General features: G+C 43.9%; 1 long non-coding RNA gene across 1 annotated transcript in view; it reads left to right on the top strand.

Annotated features, from left to right (window-relative positions):
• LOC135093184 (uncharacterized) overlaps nt 1-20000 on the top strand; it is a 129608-nt gene that overhangs the window by 57017 nt on the left and 52591 nt on the right. The window lies entirely within an intron of this gene.

Below are 20000 nucleotides of genomic sequence, written 5' to 3' on the forward strand. Positions count from 1 at the left end.
TTCTATTTTTAATTAAGCAGTTCCTGTGTAGGCGGGATTAAACGGGCTAGCTGCATGGGTGAGAGCCACGAGGAAACGTGCCTTTCGTGACACTTCTGTCCCTCCAGTCCAAGATGAGGACACGACGCTGTTTCTCGGTATAAGGTTTTCTCCTCGCCTTGGGTTGTTAAAGTGGCGAATAAATAAAGTAAGCGATGTGATAGAGCAGGGAGAAGCGCGTTAGTCTGAACTGGAAAGGTTGCAGGGACTCTGTTTCATTTCCTTCTTTACAGGCATAACCACCTGCTAAATCTAGCGGTTTTATTGATACTTGCCAGGGAAGGGCTTTGCGATGCTGTGGGTGTTGAGGAAGGAATTCAGCGTGAAGGTAACCAAGTTCAGGAGGAAACCAATGAGGCGAGAAAAACAAAGCTTCATCTGAAAGTCCATGTACGCGTATTAGAAAAAGGTCAGTGTTCCTAGCGAACGGACTTGTTTAGTGAGCAGTGACCTGACGGTATAGCTGGCTAGTGTAGACAAGGCACCTTGTGTTGCTGAGTCGTCTTGTTGTGTTAGTTCTCCTGTTCTCGAGACCTTCGTTGCGTAGGTCTCAGAGGTAGAGGCTAAGTTCCATCAAAAGATCTCGGAGGTGAAGACTGAGTTTCGTGAGAGGGTCTCAGCACCTATAGGAGGGTCGTACCCCACCGTCACCTTAACTAGTAATTAGGACACATATATAAATAAACACACACACACACACACACACACACACACACACACACACACACACACACACACACACACACACACACACTACAATATGGAGGTGAGGCCTGGTGGGAGTGACACACCGTGGGCGTATCAGGGAGCATGCTGATGAGACTGATGAATATTGTGTCGCGTGTTGCTGACAGCTGGCAAGTATGATGCTTTATTATTATAATGGCCAACCTGAATAAGGCATAATGCTTTACTTCTATTGTACGTCTAAGTGAGGGTTAGCGATAACGTGTCATTACAGGAGCTGCAGATCAGATTTTTTGTTCATTTATTTATTTGTTTATTTGTTTATTAATTTTTTACTACAGCATGGAGACGCCAAAGTTAAATCGAGGTAATTGGTCCGCACTTCTTTGCTTTCATTTGACGCTTATAAATTGATTTAACCCTCAATCATCATATATTTCTTTTAATTATCACTATAGTATATCAAATCTCTTTTTTTTTTTCTTTTCTACCTCGAAATTATATGGATATGTCACTTGCTGCTCTGTTTACCTACCTGGCTTCCCATCCACCTTCCTGGCTGATTGTTTGTCTGTACCTAATCCTTTGCTTTAATATATCATCCTGCCGATCTGTTTTTGGTTTTCTTCACTTGCCTATCTGCCTGCCTTCCTCTCAATCAATGGGGTTTCTCAGTCTAACTCAATCCTCGGCGACCCATCAGTAAGGCTGGCCTCGGATAATCATTGCTTTGACTGCCGCTATTTGAGTGCATAACTCAGGTGTATACCAAGGAGAAGGCAGTAGGCACCTGCCAAAACGATAATTACTCTCAGTGAGGTCTAAAGCACTGGATCAGGGGTGCTGTGAACTTATCATTAAACCCAGCTGTGACTTCACTGAACGTTTCTCTTAGTGTTTCACAAAACAGTCACAGCCTGCCCTCTAAAGACAATTCTCTTCCTTCACAGAAAACAACAAGCACCTAATTACACACACACTCCCTTCACTCAAAATAAAAAATCATGGCGACTCCTACACCAACCTCGGAGTTCCCATCTGGGAAAGGGACCACAAATGTCCCCAGGTCGGACTGCTCTTCTGATATCGACCCTAAGTGTCTTAACATCCCCCTCAACTTTTTCTTCGTTAATTTCTGCAACATTCGCGGTCTTAGATCTAATTTTCAATCTGTAGAACATCACCTCTCCTCTAATAAACCTCATCTACTTTTCTTAACTGAAACACAGGTGTCTCAGGCCAGTAGCCCTTTTTCTTTTCCCTCCTACTTTCTCTATCCTCATTTTCAGTCCAAAGCTGGATGTTGCGCTTTTGTGCGCAATGACTTAACCTGCTCTCGTGCCCACGCTCTTGAATCTTCCGAGTTTTCCACCATCTGGGTACGACTACAGAGTCACTCTCAAACTAAATTTATCTGTGCTGTATACCTCTTATCTAACCCCTCTGACTATAAGAAATTTTTTAACTACTTCAAAAGTGGAGCACGTTCTGATTCTTCCCTTTTGCAGGAAAAAGATGGGACCAAGCCCATTGTTTTTCTCAGTGAGGGAGGGAATGACCTTGGTAAGGTCAGGATTGAGGAACTTATCGGGAGGTTTCGACAGGATTTGGACAGGATTAGGGACAAGGGAGAGATCCACGTGGTATGTGGTGTCTTGCCGAGGAGGGGAGTTGGTGCTGTCCAGGGCTATTATAGTGAATCGCAGGTTCTCGATTCATTGTAAGAGTAATGGATGGACGTTCATAGACAACTGGGACCTTTTCTATGGTAGGGACACCTTGTACGCCAGGGATGGAGTGCATTTATCACGCCAGGGTGTTCGTGTTTTGGCCGGAACACTCGAGCGGGAGGTAACTGCACTCCAGCGCTTTTATCGTTAGTCGAGAGGGAAGAAGGGGTTGTGAGGAGAAAACGAAGAACAAATTAGTTAAATCTAGAAAGGTAGCTAGCTCAGGGAAAGTGAGAAATAGCTTAAGTGTTTACTACACAAACTGTAGAAGTATTTTGAATAAAATAGACTTGCTTAGAGGAATAGCGTGGGTAGAAAAATTTGATATCATTGCTTTAACTGAAACTTGGTTACATATGTCAGGAAAAGTATTTAATCCAGAGGTTAAGATAGATAGTTATATATTGTTCTATAAAGATAGCGAAAACGGGAGAAAGGGAGGAGTCGTCGTGTTATACGTCAGGGACACATTACAGTGCTGTATTAACAGTAGATTTAAAACAGATAACAAAGCAGAGTTTATATGGGTAGATATTAAGGAAGGATCACAGTCAGTATTACTGGCAGTAGCGTACAAACCACCGACCAGTACAAAGGAAATTAACACCTGACTGGCAGAAACGATAATTCACCTGCCGAAACGATAATTCACCTGCCGAAACGATAATTACTCCCAGTGAGGTCTAAAGCACTGTTCAGGGGGTGCTGTGAACTTATCATTAAACCCAGCTGTGACCTCACTGAACGTTTCCCTTTGTGTCTCACAACACAAGGGGGCAGTCACAGCCTGCCCTCTAAAGACAACTCTCTTCCTCCACACAAAACTACAAGCACCTAATAACACACACACCCTTCACTCAAAAATTTTAAAATCATCATGGCGACTCCTACACCAGGCTCGGAGTCCCCATCTGGGGAGGGGACCATAAATGTCCCCAGGTCGGACTGCCTTTCTGTCGACGACCCTAAGTGTCTTGACACCCCCCTCAATTTTTTCTTCATTAACTTCTGCAACATTCGCGGTCTAAGATCTAATTTTCAATCTGTAGAACACCACCTCTCCTCTTCTAAACCTCATCTTCTTTTCCTCACTGAAACTCAGGTGTCTGAGGCAACTGACAGTAGCCCCTTTTCTGTTCCCTCCTACTTTCTCTATCCTCATTTTCGATCCAAAGCTGGATGCTGCGTTTATGTGCGCAATGACTTAACCTGCTCTCGTGCCCACGCTCTTGAATCTTCCGAGTTTTCCACCATCTGGCTACGACTACAGAATCATTCTTATACTAAATTTATCTGTGCTGTATACCTCTCTCCTAACTCCTCTGACTATAAGAAATTCTTTGACTACTTAACTAATCTAATCCTTCTGCTTATGCTGTCACCCTTTCTTCTCCGTTGGGCTCCTCCGATCACAATCTCATATCTTTATCTTGTCCTATCACTCCAATCCCTCCTCAGGATCCCCCTAAGCGAAGATGCCTCTGGCGTTTTGCCTCTGCTAATTGGGGGGACCTGAGGAGGTATTTTGCTGATTTTCCTTGGAATGACTACTGCTTCCGTATCAGAGACCCGTCTTTGTGTGCTGAGCGCATAACAGAGGTGATAGTGTCTGGCATGGAGGCGTACATTCCTCACTTTTTTTCTTGTCCTAAACCTTCTAAACCTTGGTTTAACACAGCTTGTTCTCGTGCTATACATGATAGAGAGGTGGCCCACAAAAGGTACTTAAGCCTTCCATCACCAGAATCTCATGCACTTTATATTTCTGCCCGAAACCATGCCAAGTCTGTTCTCCAACTAGCCAAAAACTCCTTCATTAACAGAAAATGTCAAAACCTTTCAAGATCTAACTCGCCTCGTGATTTCTGGCATCTAGCCAAAAATATCTCCAATAACTTTGCTTCTTCTTTCCCTCCTCTACTGCAACCAGATGGCACCACTGCTATCACATCTATTTCTAAAGCTGAACTCTTTGCTCAAACCTTTGCTAAAAACTCTTCCTTGGAGGATTCTGGGCTTGTTCCTCCCTTTCCTCCACCCTCTGACTACTTCATGCCACGTATTAAAATTCTTCGCAATGATGTTTTCCATGCCCTCGCTGGACTAAACCCTCGGAAGGCTTATGGACCTGATGGGGTCCCTCCTATTGTTCTCCGAAACTGTGCCTCCGTGCTTGCACCTTGCCTAGTCAAACTCTTTCAGTTCTGTCTGTCAACATCTACCTTTCCTACTTGCTGGAAGTTTGCCTACATTCAACCTGTTCCTAAAAAGGGTGACCGCTCTAATCCCTCAAACTACCGTCCTATTGCTTTAATTTCCTGCTTATCTAAAGTTTTTGAATCTATCCTCAACAGAAAGATTCTTAAACATCTATCACTTCACAATCTTCTATTTGATCGCCAGTATGGGTTCCGTCAAGGCCGCTCTACTGGTGATCTTCTGGCTTTCCTTACTGAGTCTTGGTCATCCTCTTTTAGAGACTTTGGCGAAACTTTTGCTGTTGCCTTGGACATATCAAAAGCCTTTGATAGAGTCTGGCACAAAGCTTTGATTTCCAAACTACCCTCCTACGGTTTCTATCCTTCTCTCTGTAACTTCATATCAAGTTTCCTTTCTGACCGTTCTATTGCTGCTGTGATAGACGGTCACTGTTCTTCTCCTAAATCTATTAACAGTGGTGTTCCTCAGGGTTCTGTCCTGTCACCCACTCTCTTCTTATTATTCATTAATGATCTTCTAAACCAAACTTCTTGTCCTATCCACTCCTATGCTGATGATACCACCCTGCACTTTTCCACGTCTTTTCATAGACATCCAACCCTTCAGGAGGTAAACATATCACGCAGGGAAGCCACAGAACGCCTGACTTCTGATCTTTCTAAAATTTCTGATTGGGGCAGAGCAAACTTGGTATTGTTCAATGCCTCAAAAACTCAATTCCTCCATCTATCAACTCGACACAACCTTCCAGACAACTATCCCCTCTTCTTCAATGACACTCAACTGTCCCCCTCTTCTACACTGAACATCCTCGGTCTCTCCTTTACTTATAATCTGAACTGGAAACTTCACATCTCATTTCTAGCTAAAACAGCTTCTATGAAGTTAGGTGTTCTGAGACGTCTCCGCCAGTTTTTCTCACCCCCCTAGCTGCTAACTCTGTACAAGGGCCTTATCCGTCCATGTATGGAGTATGCTTCACATGTCTGGGGGGGTTCCACTCATACTGCTCTTCTAGACAGGGTAGAATCAAAAGCTTTTCGTCTCATCAACTCCTCTCTTCTAACTGACTGTCTTCAGCCCCTCTCTCACCGCCGCAATGTTGCATATCTAGCTGTCTTCTACCGCTATTTTCATGCCAACTGCTCTTCTGATCTTGCTAACTGCATGCCTCCCCTCCTTCCGCGGCCTCGCTGCAGAAGACCTTCTTCTTTCTCTCACCCCTATTCTCTCCACCTCTCTAATGCAAGAGTTAACCAGTATTCTCAATCATTCATCCCTTTCTCTGGTAAACTCTGGAACTCCCTGCCTGCTTCTGTATTTCCACCTTCCTATGACTTATCCACCAATTTTTGACCACTGCTTTGACCCTTTTATGGGACTGGCATTTCAGTGGGCATTTTTTTTATTAGATTTTTGTTGCCCTTGGCCAGTATCCTTCCTACATAAAAAAAAAAAAAAAAAGGAAATGAATAGAGCAGGCAGGTACAGTCAGGTATGTGTGGTAGGAGATTTAGATTTTAGGAATATCGACTGGAGTCTGATGGTGGGTAACAAGGAAGCAGAGGATTTTCTTAAGGTAATTCAAGATTTTTTTTTTTAACTGGTAGTCGTAGAACCCACAAGGGGGAATAATATTCTAGATTTAATTCTTACTAACAGGGAGGAAGCAGTCACACAGGTAGAGGTTGGAGGACAGCTAGGTAACAGTGACCATAGGAAAATTAGATACAATTTATAATGGAAAGAAACTTTTATAAGCAAAAACGCTAGTAAAATACTTGACTTTAGGAGAGCCGATTTTGAGGAATTAAAAAGGAGTTAACTGGCAACTGATGCAGGGTGAGGTCAGGTCCGGGACGGAGTTCAGAGAGATAAGGCAAGATGAGAGAAGAGAGGTGAGGTGTGAGGATGTAGGACAAGAGGAGGGGAGATGTGTCCGCAAGGGGCGGAGGAGAGAGGGAGGGGGAGATAGGTGTGAGTATGTTGGAATGTCAGGTCATGCTGAAACGAGAGAGGTGAGGTCGAGGCGAATAGATGAGGGAGTAGACGGAATGGTAGGTGCCGAGATGATCGGATTAGGTGAAGTAAATGTAGATGAATTGTATAAATATTTCGTAGAGTTCATACAGGTCAGTTAGTAAATACCCCGTATAGAGCAATAAGATCACAGAAAAATTACCCTAAATGGATGACTGCTAAGTTAAAACATTATATAGGGCGTAAGAGAAGTATATATAAGAGATTAAGGGCAGGTGAAGAAGTTTTAAGGTCACAATATAATTAATTAGTTAGAACAGTCAGGAAGTTAACGAGGAAAGCTAAGGGCAATTACGAATTAAAGGTAGCCAGCCAGGCGAAGACGGACCCCAAAGGATTTTATCAGGACGAAGAATAAGGATACTATAGGTCCATTAAAGGCTGCAGATGGGGAGCTGGTTAGTTCTGGGGAGGAGATTAGTAAAATGCTGAATGAGTATTTTTAACTGTCTTCACCCAGGAAAACATGCAGGATATGCCAGATAGTGAACAGATGTTTAGAGCAGATGAGAATGAGAAGCTGACAGATATTTCCATAACTAGAGAGATAGTGGAACAGGAGATAGATAGGCTAAAAAAAATTCAAGACACCAGGACCAGATGAAATATATCCCAGAGTACTTAAAGAATGCTAAAAGGTTATTAGTGAGCCGTTAGTTTCTGTCTTTAGGAAATCACTTAAGTCAGGTGAGGTACCAGTAATGTGGAAGCAGGCTAATGTAGTACCCATCTTTAAGAAAGGAGATAAAACTTTAGCGTCTAACTATAGACCTGTCAGCTTAACTTCAGTTGTAGGTAAAATATTAGAGTCAATAATAGCGAGGTACATTAGGGAACATTTAGACAAGCATAACTTGATAAATCAGTCACAGCATGGCTTCACGAAGGGGAAGTCTTGCCTGACAAACTTGTTAAGTTTTTACAGTAAAGTGTACGAGGCAGTAGATAATAGTGATAGTTATGATATCTTATATCTGGACTTTGGTAAAGCATTTGACAAGGTACCCCATCAAAGGCTCCTGAGAAAGGTTGGGGCACACAGGATAGATGGGAAGGTGTTAGGCTGGATAGGGTCATGGCTTAGCGACAGGCGACAAAGAGTTGTAATAAACGGCTCGAAATCCGAGTGGGGTCATGTAATTAGTGGGGTGCCACAGGGATCAGTATTAGGTCGATTGTTATTTCTAATATATATCAGTGACTTGGATAGTGGAATTAGTATTGATGTTAGTAAATTTGTGGATGACACAGATAGGTAGATTAATTAGGTCAGAATCAGATGCCATCGCCTTGCAGGCAGATTTAGATAGGATGATTGAATGGACGGACAGATGGCAAATGCAATTTAATATCAATAAATGCAAAGTAATTAGCGTAGGTAGAGGAAACCCACACAGTAGGTACACATTAAACAACCAAACTCTGGTAGGTACAGGATACGAGAAAGATTTAGGAGTTATAGTTAGCTCTGAACTCCGTCTAGGAAAACAATGCATAGAGGCCAAAAACAGGGCAAACAGGGTACTAGGATTAATTTTTAGGAGTGTTAAAAGTAGAAGGCCGGAAGTAATAGTAAAGTTATACTTGGCGCTGGTCAGACCTCATCTAGATTACGCTGTGCAGTTCTGATCCCCACATTACAGGAAAGCTATAGGTTTATTAGAACCAGTACAGAGGAAAATGACTAAAATGATGCAGGGGATGAGGAGTATTCCTTATGAGACGAAATTGAAGTTGTTAAATTTACATTCTTTAGAGAGACGTAGGTTAAGAGGGGACCTGATAGAAGTCTTTAAGTGGTATAAGGGTTATAACAAGGGGGATGCAAGCAAAATTCTTAGGATCAGCAACCAGGGTAGAACAAGAAATAACAGGTTCAACATTGAAAATTTTGTTTTAGGAAGGAGATAGAAAAAAAATGGTTCTCAAATAGAGTGGTAGATTAGTGAAACGGACTCAGCCATGTTGTTAGTGCTAGGACATTAGGGAACTTTAAGAGAAGATTAGACAGATTTATGGATGGGGATAATAGATGGAAATAGGTAAGTATATTTCATACAGGGACTGCCACGTGTAAGCCTGGTTGCTTCTTGCAGCTTTCATTATTTCTTATGTTCTTATGTAATGCAAGAGTTAACCAGCATTCTCAATCATTCATCCCCTTCTCTGGTAAACTATGAACTCTATTCCTGCTTTTGTATTTCCACCCTCCTATGACTTGAACTCCTTCAAGAGGGAAGTTTCAAAACACTTATCCTTTAATTTTTTACCACCACTTCAGACCCTACTCGGGACCGACATCTCAGTGGGCTTTTTTTTTTCTTTAATTAGATTTTTGTTGCCCTTGGCCGGTATCCCTCCTACCTAAAACAAAATAAGAAATACATGTAGCATAGCTTTTCATTCTGTAAAATGGACGGCCAACTGGGCCGGCCGCTGTTTCATGAAGTAAGGTATAAGGGTCGTGTTGAGTGATATTGCTTGTGAATGAGTTAAAATCTTTTTATTCACATTCACAACAAGATTGTGGCTGAAGACAAGCCATGGTAGCTCCGTCCTGCCGCCTCCCACAAGTGGCAAGTGGAAGTGGTCAAAGAAAATTCTGTCCGCCTGAGAAAAAACTGAAGACAGAAATATCATTCTTACTGCATTTCCTTATATTTTCTAGAAGACTTTAAGGATTCATATAGAGCTGGCTCTTGACCGGCAGAAACCATAAATTCCTGCATCATCAAGGAAGGCCCTCCCTTCCCTCCCCCTCCTCCAGCCTCCCAAGAGCTGCTTTAACACGGAAACTAATAATGCTGAAATAATTTTAATCGGGGATCGATATAGTTTCGTGCTGGAGTAACCAATAGATGGCCTCCATCGGCATCTATGTTAGGGACACGTGGAGTGTAGGACGTTACTTCCCTTTCAGGAAATTAATTGACCCTTCAAGCGGCCCGGAACGGGTGACGCCCGCCTCCTGCCTTACATGGACCTTTCTTCATTCGTCATTGTCGCGGCGGGAGATCAGATGCGACAACTCATTATCGTCCTCCCCGACACCCGGCATCAAACCCATCACCACCTACTGCCACATCTTTACCCTTCCTCTACATGGCAGACCATCTGCGTGTTGCAGATTTAGGAGTTCTTGACAGACAGTGTCATTGTTGCCTGCCAATGAAGGGATGGCCCCAGGCCTCATCACGCGGGCAGAACTCAAACAATCTCTTTGACGCAAGCACCGTGCACCTATGTGTGACGCACTTGCTACGACTAATTTGTGGTGTATTTTAATAATTTTATCGTTGCCTCGGCAGAGTCTGCTTATTAGTGTGAGGTAGCGGCTATGGAAGGGAAGGTGGAGAAGGAGGAAGAGGAGGGGACACCCTTTGCTTGGCCTCCATAACAGGTGCATTATATTTTGGAGGCGGGGTATGAACGTCAAAGTTTCTTCATCTTCGATCCCTTTTATTAAGTTTGTTTTCCTTGTGTGCTAACAAGAATCTGAATCCGACGGCAAACTTGACGGCTCAGAAGAAAGGAAAAACAGTTGCCTTGATGAGTAAGGGATGTCCTTGGAGAGGAGGAGAAAGAGGAGGTAGAGAAGGAACAGCAATAGCAGCAAGAGCTGCAGCAGCCACAGGAAATGGAGTACAACCAAAAGAATTCAGCGGGTGAAAAGACAGAGGAGGAGGAGAAGCATTGACAAGAGAAGAGGAAAAACGATGAAAGTGAAAAGAACAAGAAAAGAAGAAGAGTAAAATAAAGTAGAGAATAAAGAAAATTTATGCGATACTGAGAATTATTAAAGAGGCAGAAGAGAAAGGACATGGAAGAGTGAGAAGATGACATGAAAGAAAATGTAGGAAGGCAGACTGTAGCATGATAATTTGGCTAAGTTTGTGAAAAATGCCTCGAGTGGATTTGATATACATAGGTATTTTGAAAGAGAAGATGAGGTCAATTAATTCACTGGTTGTAAAAGGAGGACAAGTTAGAGATCGAAGATGGAATTGCAGGAGGCGAGGCGTCTGCAAGTCCTGCAGGGTCATTGCAAAGTGTCTCCCTTTTCTTCATATGATTTTATTGGGAAATGATTAGGGACAGGGCAAGAGAGAGAGAGAGAGAGAGAGAGAGAGAGAGAGAGAGAGAGAGAGAGAGAGAGAGAGAGAGAGAGAGAGAGAGAGAGAGAGAGAGAGAGAGAGAGAGAGAGAGAGAGAGAGAGACGCTGCTTTAAGGGGGGAAGGGTCACAGTAGGACAGAGGGTAGAGAAACTTCTGGGCGCGACATGAAAAGATGGAAAAAATGCAGTCAGCATGTAAGAAAAAGTTATAATAATAATAATTGGAAAGTATATTTATCCTATGGAATAACTCCAAAAAATCAATAAAATCAATTATTGGTGGGAAGAGAAGCAAATGAAACCATAGGAATTTAGATCTAAATTTGTTAAGTACCAATTAAAAATAAAAAAAAATGACGGTACGGAAGCGAATCCACATATGATCACAGTTCACTTGATTCACTCTTTCGTCACCAAGTCTCACCGCTTGAACACCAGCGCATCCGACTCATGAATACCCCCGAGTTTGTTTAGACCCTACTTAGTAAAGTCCTCGTGTATACTTTGTAAATAGTGTTTGCTTTCAGAATGGGCTGCTAAATCCCAAACCATCTGCAGTGTCTCGCACACACGCGTTTAATGGCTTTAGGGCTCAAGATCAAGGCACCTTCACTAGCTCGTCGCTACTGGCCGCAGCTCTGGTGCACCTCTGCACTGTGTGAGACAGCAGCCTCAGGGGATCGAGGTGGGGGACCATCTGCATCTGAGTTTTGTGACACACCACTAGTGTTGACGCGTCTTGGCGGTGCTCCAGTGACGTTACTGGTGCTGGGTGCTGTTGGTCCTCGTTGGTGGCCATCAAGCGCAGGACTCGCCGCTGCACAGCATCCAGTCTGTTCATGTGGGTGGCAGCACTCGACATCCAGGACAGGGCAACGTACTCCATACGTGGGCGTATCTGTGTCTTGTATAGCGTGAGGATGCCCCTTGGGTTGAGGATGTTCGTCATCCTGCGTAGAGCAATGACTCGGAGAAAGGTCTGGCGGACGATGACAGCGATGTAGTGATCGAAGCGTAGGCCGCGGTCCACAGATACGCCCAGAATCTTGATGTAATCTTGGAATGGCAGGCCCTTGCCTCCAAAACACAGCTGTCCTGAGACTGCGTATGAGGCGCCTGGAGACCGCGAGATGACCATCGCCTGCGTCTTCTCAGGAGCGAAGTTAACCTGCCACATCTTTCCCCACTGCTCCACCAGTCTGAACTGCTTGTTCAACTCAGTGACGGCACGCTGACTCTCGAGGCGGCAGTAGGAGCGGGAGTGTATGCAGTTGTTCGCATATGCTGCCACAGATGACAGCTGCCGGAGCAGGTCACCAATGTATATGCTCCATAGGACTGGGCCCAAGACTGAGCCTTGTGGAATCGTGGCCCGGACAGGTGAAGGCCTTGATGACTGCCCATTGACTACTACCTGAAGGGTCATGTCCTAGAGGAAGTCTTCCAGCAGCATTAGTAGGTCTACTTGGACACCCTTGGCGCGAAGCTTTTCAACGAGCCCCGCTTGCCAGACCTTGTCGAAAGCCACAGCAATGTCCAGGGCCACCACAAGGGTGTCCAGGCCTTCTTCCAGGGCGTCTTGCCAGTCTTTGGAGAGAATGAGGAGGAGGTCTGCGGTAGATCGGCCAGGCCTGAAGTCAAACTGCCTGTCTGAGAGGAGGTGGTTCTCGCTCAGGTTTTGGCAGATGATAGCAGACACCATTTGATCCAGCATCTTGTCCACCACTGAGAGCAGAGACATGGGTCTGTAGTTACTGGGCTCAGACCTTGAGTTTTTCTTGTGGACCGGGACCACACGCGCTTCCTTCCATACTGAGGGAAACTTCTCACTCAAGCACGATGTGAAGACGGTGGTGACAGGAGCTGACAGCTCTCTAGCGCAGTACTTGAGGAGCAGTGAGCTGACGTCATCCGGGTCTGTGGCTTTACCCACATCCACCGTAGGCGTCACCAAGACAGTGGTGACAGTGTAGTCAGTTTCCGGTGCCAGCTGTGGTGCAGGTCAACCTTCATCTTGTTGGCGAAAAGCTCGGCGAGGAGTGTGGCCTTGTCTGCACTGCTCATGGCGGTGGATCCGTCAGGTATGGTGAGTGGAGGAAGAGTCTCGCGGTGACATGCTCCTTGCTGCTCCTGTACCAGATTCCACCAGGTCTTGTTGCCAACACCTGGGCCACTGAGCTTTCGCCCTCTGTCCTCCCTTAGCTGACTCTTCGCCCATCTGCAGATGGAGGTCATGCTCTTGCACGCCTGCAGCGTCTTGTTCCTTCGTGACGGGTGTCGTTTGTACCTCCCCCAGGCAGCATGCTTTGCCTAGGCATATGCTCTGCTCTGCTCTCGAAAACCAAACCAGGCGAGATCACCAGGCCTGGAGAGATGTACTCGGCTGGGCACATGCTGTTGTTAGAGGGCAAGGTGGTGAGGGCACGTGCCTTGGCTTCTCTCTCTCTCTCTCTCTCTCTCTCTCTCTCTCTCTCTCTCTCTCTCTCTCTCTCTCTCTCTCTCTCTCTCTCTCTCTCTCTCTCTCTCTCTCTCTCTCTCTCTTTCTTTCTCTCTCTTCATCTGCCAGATGCAGAGAGCGACGAACAGAGACCAAAAACAAAGATGATTGTGACTCAGAGAGAGAAAGAAGAATGAAGAGAGAGAAAAAAAAAGATGGTGACCGGATAGATTACGATGGCTCAGAGAGAGAAATGAAGGGAAAAATAAAATAAAAAGTAAAATATGATGGTAACAGACAATGGTGAAATTATTATAACTCAGATAGAGAGAGAGAGAGAGAGAGAGAGAGAGAGAGAGAGAGAGAGAGAGAGAGAGAGAGAGAGAGAGAGAGAGAGAGAGAGAGAGATTTCATTTAGGTCCAAGAATACTAAATTTAAGACGTTATCGTTCCTTGAAGATAATCTCTTACATTTTCTTTCTTTTTTTTTTTGCGATCGCTACAGTATGGTGCTGTCTATAATTTAATTTGGTTTTGTTTCTGCTTTTGTCTCAGGATTAAACTTCATATGGCACACACTACACAAACTAGAGAGAGAGGAACGAAGAGAATACAAAAAAAGGTTGATAGTGACAGACAACGGTGCGATGATATATATATATATATATATATATATATATATATATATATATATATATATATATATATATATATATATATATATATATATATATATATATATATATATATATATATATGTATATATATATATATATATATATATATATATATATATATATATATATATATATATATATATATATATATATATACGAGTATATATATATATATATATATATATATATATATATATATATATATATATATATATATATATATATATATATATATATATATATATATATATAAAGAGAGAGAGAGAGAGAGAGAGAGAGAGAGAGAGAGAGAGAGAGAGAGAGAGAGAGAGAGAGAGAGAGAGAGAGAGAGAGAGAGAGAGAGAGAGAGAGAAATAGAGAGGGGAGGAGGGGGACGAGGAACATAGGGGAAACAAAAAAAAACATTGATGATAGTGACAGACAAGGGTACAACGATGGGATGAGAGAGAGAGAGAGAGAGAGAGAGAGAGAGAGAGAGAGAGAGATGAGAGAGAGAGAGAGAGAGAGAGAGAGAGAGAGAGAGAGAGAGAGAGAGAGAGAGAGAGAGGGTGAGGAAGGCACAAAGGGAGAACAAAAAACAAGGATGATAGTGACCTTTCACGGACCATCCTGGTGAACTAGCCTACAACTTTGCTATCCTCCATGACATAGAGCAATTGGTGCAACACCCTACTCGTATTCCTGACCGTCTTGGAGATACGCCCAACATTCTTGACCTTTTCCTGACCTCTAATCCTTCTGCTTATGCTGTCACTCTTTCTTCTCCGTTGGGCTCCTCCGATCACAATCTCATATCTTTATCTTGTCCTATCGCTCCAATCCCTCCTCAGGATCCCCCTAAGCGAAGGTGCCTCTGGCGTTTTGCCTCTGCTAGTTGGGGGGACCTGAGGAGGTATTTTGCTGATTTTCCTTGGAATGACTACTACTTCCGTGTCAGACACCCGTCTTTGTGTGCTGAGCGCATAACAGAGGTGATAGTGTTTGGCATGGAGGCGTACATTCCTCACTCTTTTTCTCGTCCTAAACCTTATAAACCTTGGTTTAACACAGCTTATCATCGTGCTATACATGATAGAGAGGTGGCCCACAAAAGGTACTTAAGCCTTCCATCACCAGAATCTCATGCACTTTATATTTCTGCCCGGAACCATGCCAAGTCTGTTTCTCCAACTAGCCAAAAACTCCTTTTTTAACAGAAACTGTCAAAACCTTTCAAGATCTAACTCCCCTCGTGATTTCTGGCATCTAGCCAAAAATATCTCCAATAACTTTGCTTCTTCTTCTTTCCCTCCTCTATTTCAACCAGATGGCACTACTGCTATCACATCTATTTTTAAAGCTTAACTCTTCGCTCAAACCTTTGCTAAAAACTCTACCTTGGACGATTCTGGGCTTGTTCCTCCCTCTCCTCCACCCTCTGACTACTTCATGCCACGTATTAAAATTCTTCGCAATGATGTTTTACATGCCCTCGCTTGCCTAAACCCTCGGAAGGCTTCTGGTCTTGATGGGGTCCCTCCTATTGTTCTCCGAAACTGTGCCTCCGTGCTTGCACCTTGCCTAGTCAAACTCTTTCAGCTCTATCTGTCAACATCTACCTTTCCTTCTTGCTGGAAGTTTGCCTACATTCAACCTGTTCCTAAAAAGGGTGACAGTTCTAATTCCTGAAACTACCGTCCTATTGCTTTAATTTCCTGCCTATGTAATGCTTTTGAAGCTATCATCAACAGGAAGATTCTTAAACATCTATCACTTTCACAATCTTCTATCTGATCGCCAGTATGGGTTCCGTCAAGGCCACTCTACTGGTGATCTTCTGGCTTTCCTTACTGAGTCTTGGTCATCCTCTTTTAGAGATTTTGGTGAAACTTTTGCTGTTGCCTTGGACATATCAAAAGTTTTTGATAGAGTCTGGCACAAAGCTTTGATTTCCAAACTACCCTCCTACGGCTTCTATCCTTCTCTCTGTAACTTCATCTCAAGTTTCCTTTCTGACCGTTCTATTGCTGCTGTGGTAGACGGTCACTGGTCTCCTAAATCTATTAACAGTGGTGTTCCTCAGGGTTCTGTCCTGTCACCCACTCTCTTCGTATTATTCATTAATGATCTTCTAAACCAAACTTCTTGTCCTATCCACTCCTACGCTGATAATACCACCCTGCACTTTTCCACGTCTTTTCATAGACGTCCAACCCTTCAGGAGGTAAACATATCACGTAGGGAAGCCACAGAACGCTTGACTTCTGATCTTTCTAAAATTTCTGATTGGGGCAGAGCAAACTTGGTATTGTTCAATGCCTCAAAAACTCAATTCCTCCATCTATCAACTCGACACAACCTTTCAGACAACTATCCCCTCTTCTTCAATGACACTCAACTCTCCCCCTCTTCTACACTGAACATCCTCGGTCTGTCCTTTACTTATAATCTGAACTGGAAACTTCACATCTCATCTGTAGCTAAAACAGCTTCTATGAAGTTAAGCGTTCTGAGACGTCTCCGCCAGTTTTTCTCACCCCCCCCCCAGCTGCTTAGTCTGTACAAGGGCCTTATCCGTCCATGTATGGAGTATGTTTCACATGTCTGGGGGTGTTCCACTCACACTGCTCTTCTAGACAGGATGGAATCAAAAGCTTTTCGGCTCATCAACTCCTCTCCTCTAAGTGACTGTCTTCAGCCTCTCTCTCACCGCCGCAATGTTGCATCTCTAGCTGTCTTTTGCCGCTATTTTCATGCTAACTGCTCTTCTGGTATTGCTAACTGCATGCCTCTCCTCCTCCCTTGGCCTCGCTGCACAAGACATTCTTCTTTCTCTCACCCCTATTCTGTCCACCTCTCTAACACAAGAGTTAACCAGTGTTCTCAATCATTCTTCCCTTTTTCTGGTAAACTATGGAACTCCCTGCCTGCTTCTGTATTTCCACCTTCCTATGACTTGAATCCCTTCAAGAGGGAGGTTTCAAGACTCTTATTCATCAATTTTTTGACTACTGCTTTGACCCTTTTATGGGACTGGCATTCAGTGGGCATTTTTTTATTGGATTTTTTTTTACCTTGGCCAGTGTCCTTTCTACACAAAAAAAAAAAAAAAAAAAAAAAATACACATCTATGCACAGACACCGAACACACACCATTGCATTACATACAAGTATTCAGATACATATACATACCAATAAAAACAGTTGTAATTGATACATAGGTATACATACCTAACAGACATTACTCATACCTAAATGTGTTATCAAAGAACCAAATAAGTGTACTATACATAAAATACAGTATAGTCTATATGAGTATAATATTTATTTTTGAAAATAATAATTCATGTCTTTCACAAAAGGTGTTTGGAAAAAAGATAAATAACGATTAATATGAGATAATATGTGTAGGAATTAATAGCGCGTTGTGAGTTCTCTTTTGAGCCTGGCCTTAAAGGTGTTTCTGGTGTTGGCATCCTTGGTGTCACCTAGCACCTGGTTCCACGACCTGACGCCCTGCACCAGCACACTCTGCTGGGCGTGGGACGTACGGCACCGTGGCAGTCTGAGCTCATGCCGTGTTCTGGTGTCTGTGTTGTGATGCATACGAGATTATTCTATGGCTACTGGGCAGTTGTAGAATGCGTTATAAACAAAGAAGTGCAATAGGATATGTTGTCATTTAATTTCAATAATCAGTTGTTTCTGAAGTATGGATCAGTGTTCACACTTGCAACCAAAATACATAATTCTTAATTTTTTTTTTTTCTGTAAAACAAAGAGATTTTGTAGAAATGTGTAACATGTCCCTCCCCAAATCGCTGCACAATAGAGTAAATTTTGGTAAGCTAATGACATATATACTTGTTTTATATTGTTAGAGTTTAGTCTCTTTCTTATAATATATGTTATCCCAGTCAATTTGCAATTTTTTTGTTTAATAAAATCAATGTGGGCCTTCCATCTTAAAGTATCATCAATAATAACCAATAAATAATAATCAATAAATAATGAAAAGAGAGAGAGAGAGAGAGAGAGAGAGAGAGAGAGAGAGAGAGAGAGAGAGAGAGAGAGAGAGAGAGAGAGAGAGAGAGAGAGAGAGAGAGAGAGAGAGACAGCAGCAAGCAGGAGTGAGTATATAAGTGTATTGGGACGAGGGAAGCAGGAGTACTCGTTCTTGGATTGGCCTCTGAGCTGCGCGGTTGTTTGTGACCTTCGTTGAGGGAAACAGTAACAGCCATAGCACGGGTTACATCTCACCAGCGACTACAAGAGACTAACGAGGAAGGGTTCACGTTTGTGCAGCGGAGGCACCACAAGGCCCACGCTTCTTTCTCTGAACCTTCGGTCCAGGAATTCCGCAGGTACAGACTTGCGGCTCACCAGGAGGACACGGAATATGAAGCCATTCGACGGCTCCATGAGGTTCAGCCAGACCTTTGGGTCAGGCTCACGGTGGAGGGGGAGGAGATTTATCTCACCGCCAAGGAGGAGACTTCTGTGTTTTGCCTCTCCCGCCAGTAGCGGGAGGGCGGACAGTTCGGGCTTCCTCTGGAGGAGGTTGATCGGATGACTCGGGGCGTCGTTAGGCGATACCTCTTGAGTTATTCCTTGATCCCTTTTCAGGAGTACCTGCGCGTTACCTATGCAAAGAGAGAGAGAGAGAGAGAGAGAGAGAGAGAGAGAGAGAGAGAGAGAGAGAGAGAGAGAGAGAGAGAGAGAGAGAGAGAGAGAGAGAGAGAGAGACAGCAGCAAGCAGGAGTGAGTATATAAGTGTATTGGGACACGGCCGCATCGAACAAACTCTCCAGGTTGAGGTCATATTAAGAGGCGCCGTCCCTGACTCCCTCAACCTGAGCTTGTGGGGCGTCTTCTCCTTCAGGAGTTACGTCCCTGAGCCCCTCAAGTGTTTCAAGTGTCAGGCCTTCGGGCATTTCCAGAAGTACTGTAACAGGGAGAGTGAGCTCTGCGGAGTGTGCAGCCAGCGGCAACGCACCTCGGAGTGTCTCAACGCTCAGAAGGTTGGCGAGAGCCATAAAACAACGTTCAGTACCTGGGTTAAACCCTAATGACTTTTTCTCCCACTAAAATTTCCTTCCTCACCCACCTATTCTTTCTCCTATCCCCACTGCCCCTCTCCTCTTTTCTGTATTATTGTATTTGTACTTTTAAGGCAGCAGTCAATCAGGAGTTAGCCGAGCGTGACGTAACTGCGGAGCTAATCCTCCTAGGACGGAATCTCCACTACCTTTCGGAATAATGAGGCCCGGCCCTTCCCGCTCATCACTCAACAAAGGTACAGACGGCTCCATATTTGATGAAGCAGCCTTCCTACCCTTACTTTTTTACCTAAAGCTACCTGTTAACTCAAGGGATTTTAGTAGGTAAATATCATTGGCTAGAAGTCGTGATATTACACACACACACACACACACACACACCAGAGTGACCCAGATGCCTTGAAGGTGGTCTGACCATCTAAACAGCTCCCAATAGACATGTATCCTTTCCATCCTGTGTTTGTCATTCCCCCCCCCTCCCCCCACTCTCTCTCTCTCTCTCTCTCTCTCTCTCTCTCTCTCTCTCTCTCTCTCTCTCTCTCTCTCTCTCTCTCTCTCTCTCTCTCTCTCTCTCTCTCTCTCTCTCTCTCTCTCTCTCTCTCTCTCTCTCTCTCTCTCTTCCCATATAAACGTTCAGGATAGTTTTTACATTATAACACACAACACACACACACACACACACACACACACACACACACACACACACACACACACACACACACACACACACACACACACACACACACATCACGTGTAGTGCAGGTGGAGGGTGGTGATAGGTCATCATTCCTTTAGGCCTATGTATTAACTTCTGGAGGGAAAAAGATGAAATGGGAGGGAGTGGGGGGAATATATGCTATACAACTCTGTCCTGTCCCTTGTAAGTGTAAGCGGCAACTTAGATTACATTGTACCCACCTTTCTTTAGTAACTGGACTGTCATTAGGAAGTACCCGTAGGTGTTGACGTTTTATTTTTTTATTTACATGAAATAAATTTGTCAGAGAGAGAGAGAGA

Source organism: Scylla paramamosain, chromosome 3 (assembly GCF_035594125.1).
Source record: "Scylla paramamosain isolate STU-SP2022 chromosome 3, ASM3559412v1, whole genome shotgun sequence".
In the NCBI taxonomy this organism is placed as follows: Eukaryota; Metazoa; Arthropoda; class Malacostraca; order Decapoda; family Portunidae; genus Scylla; species Scylla paramamosain.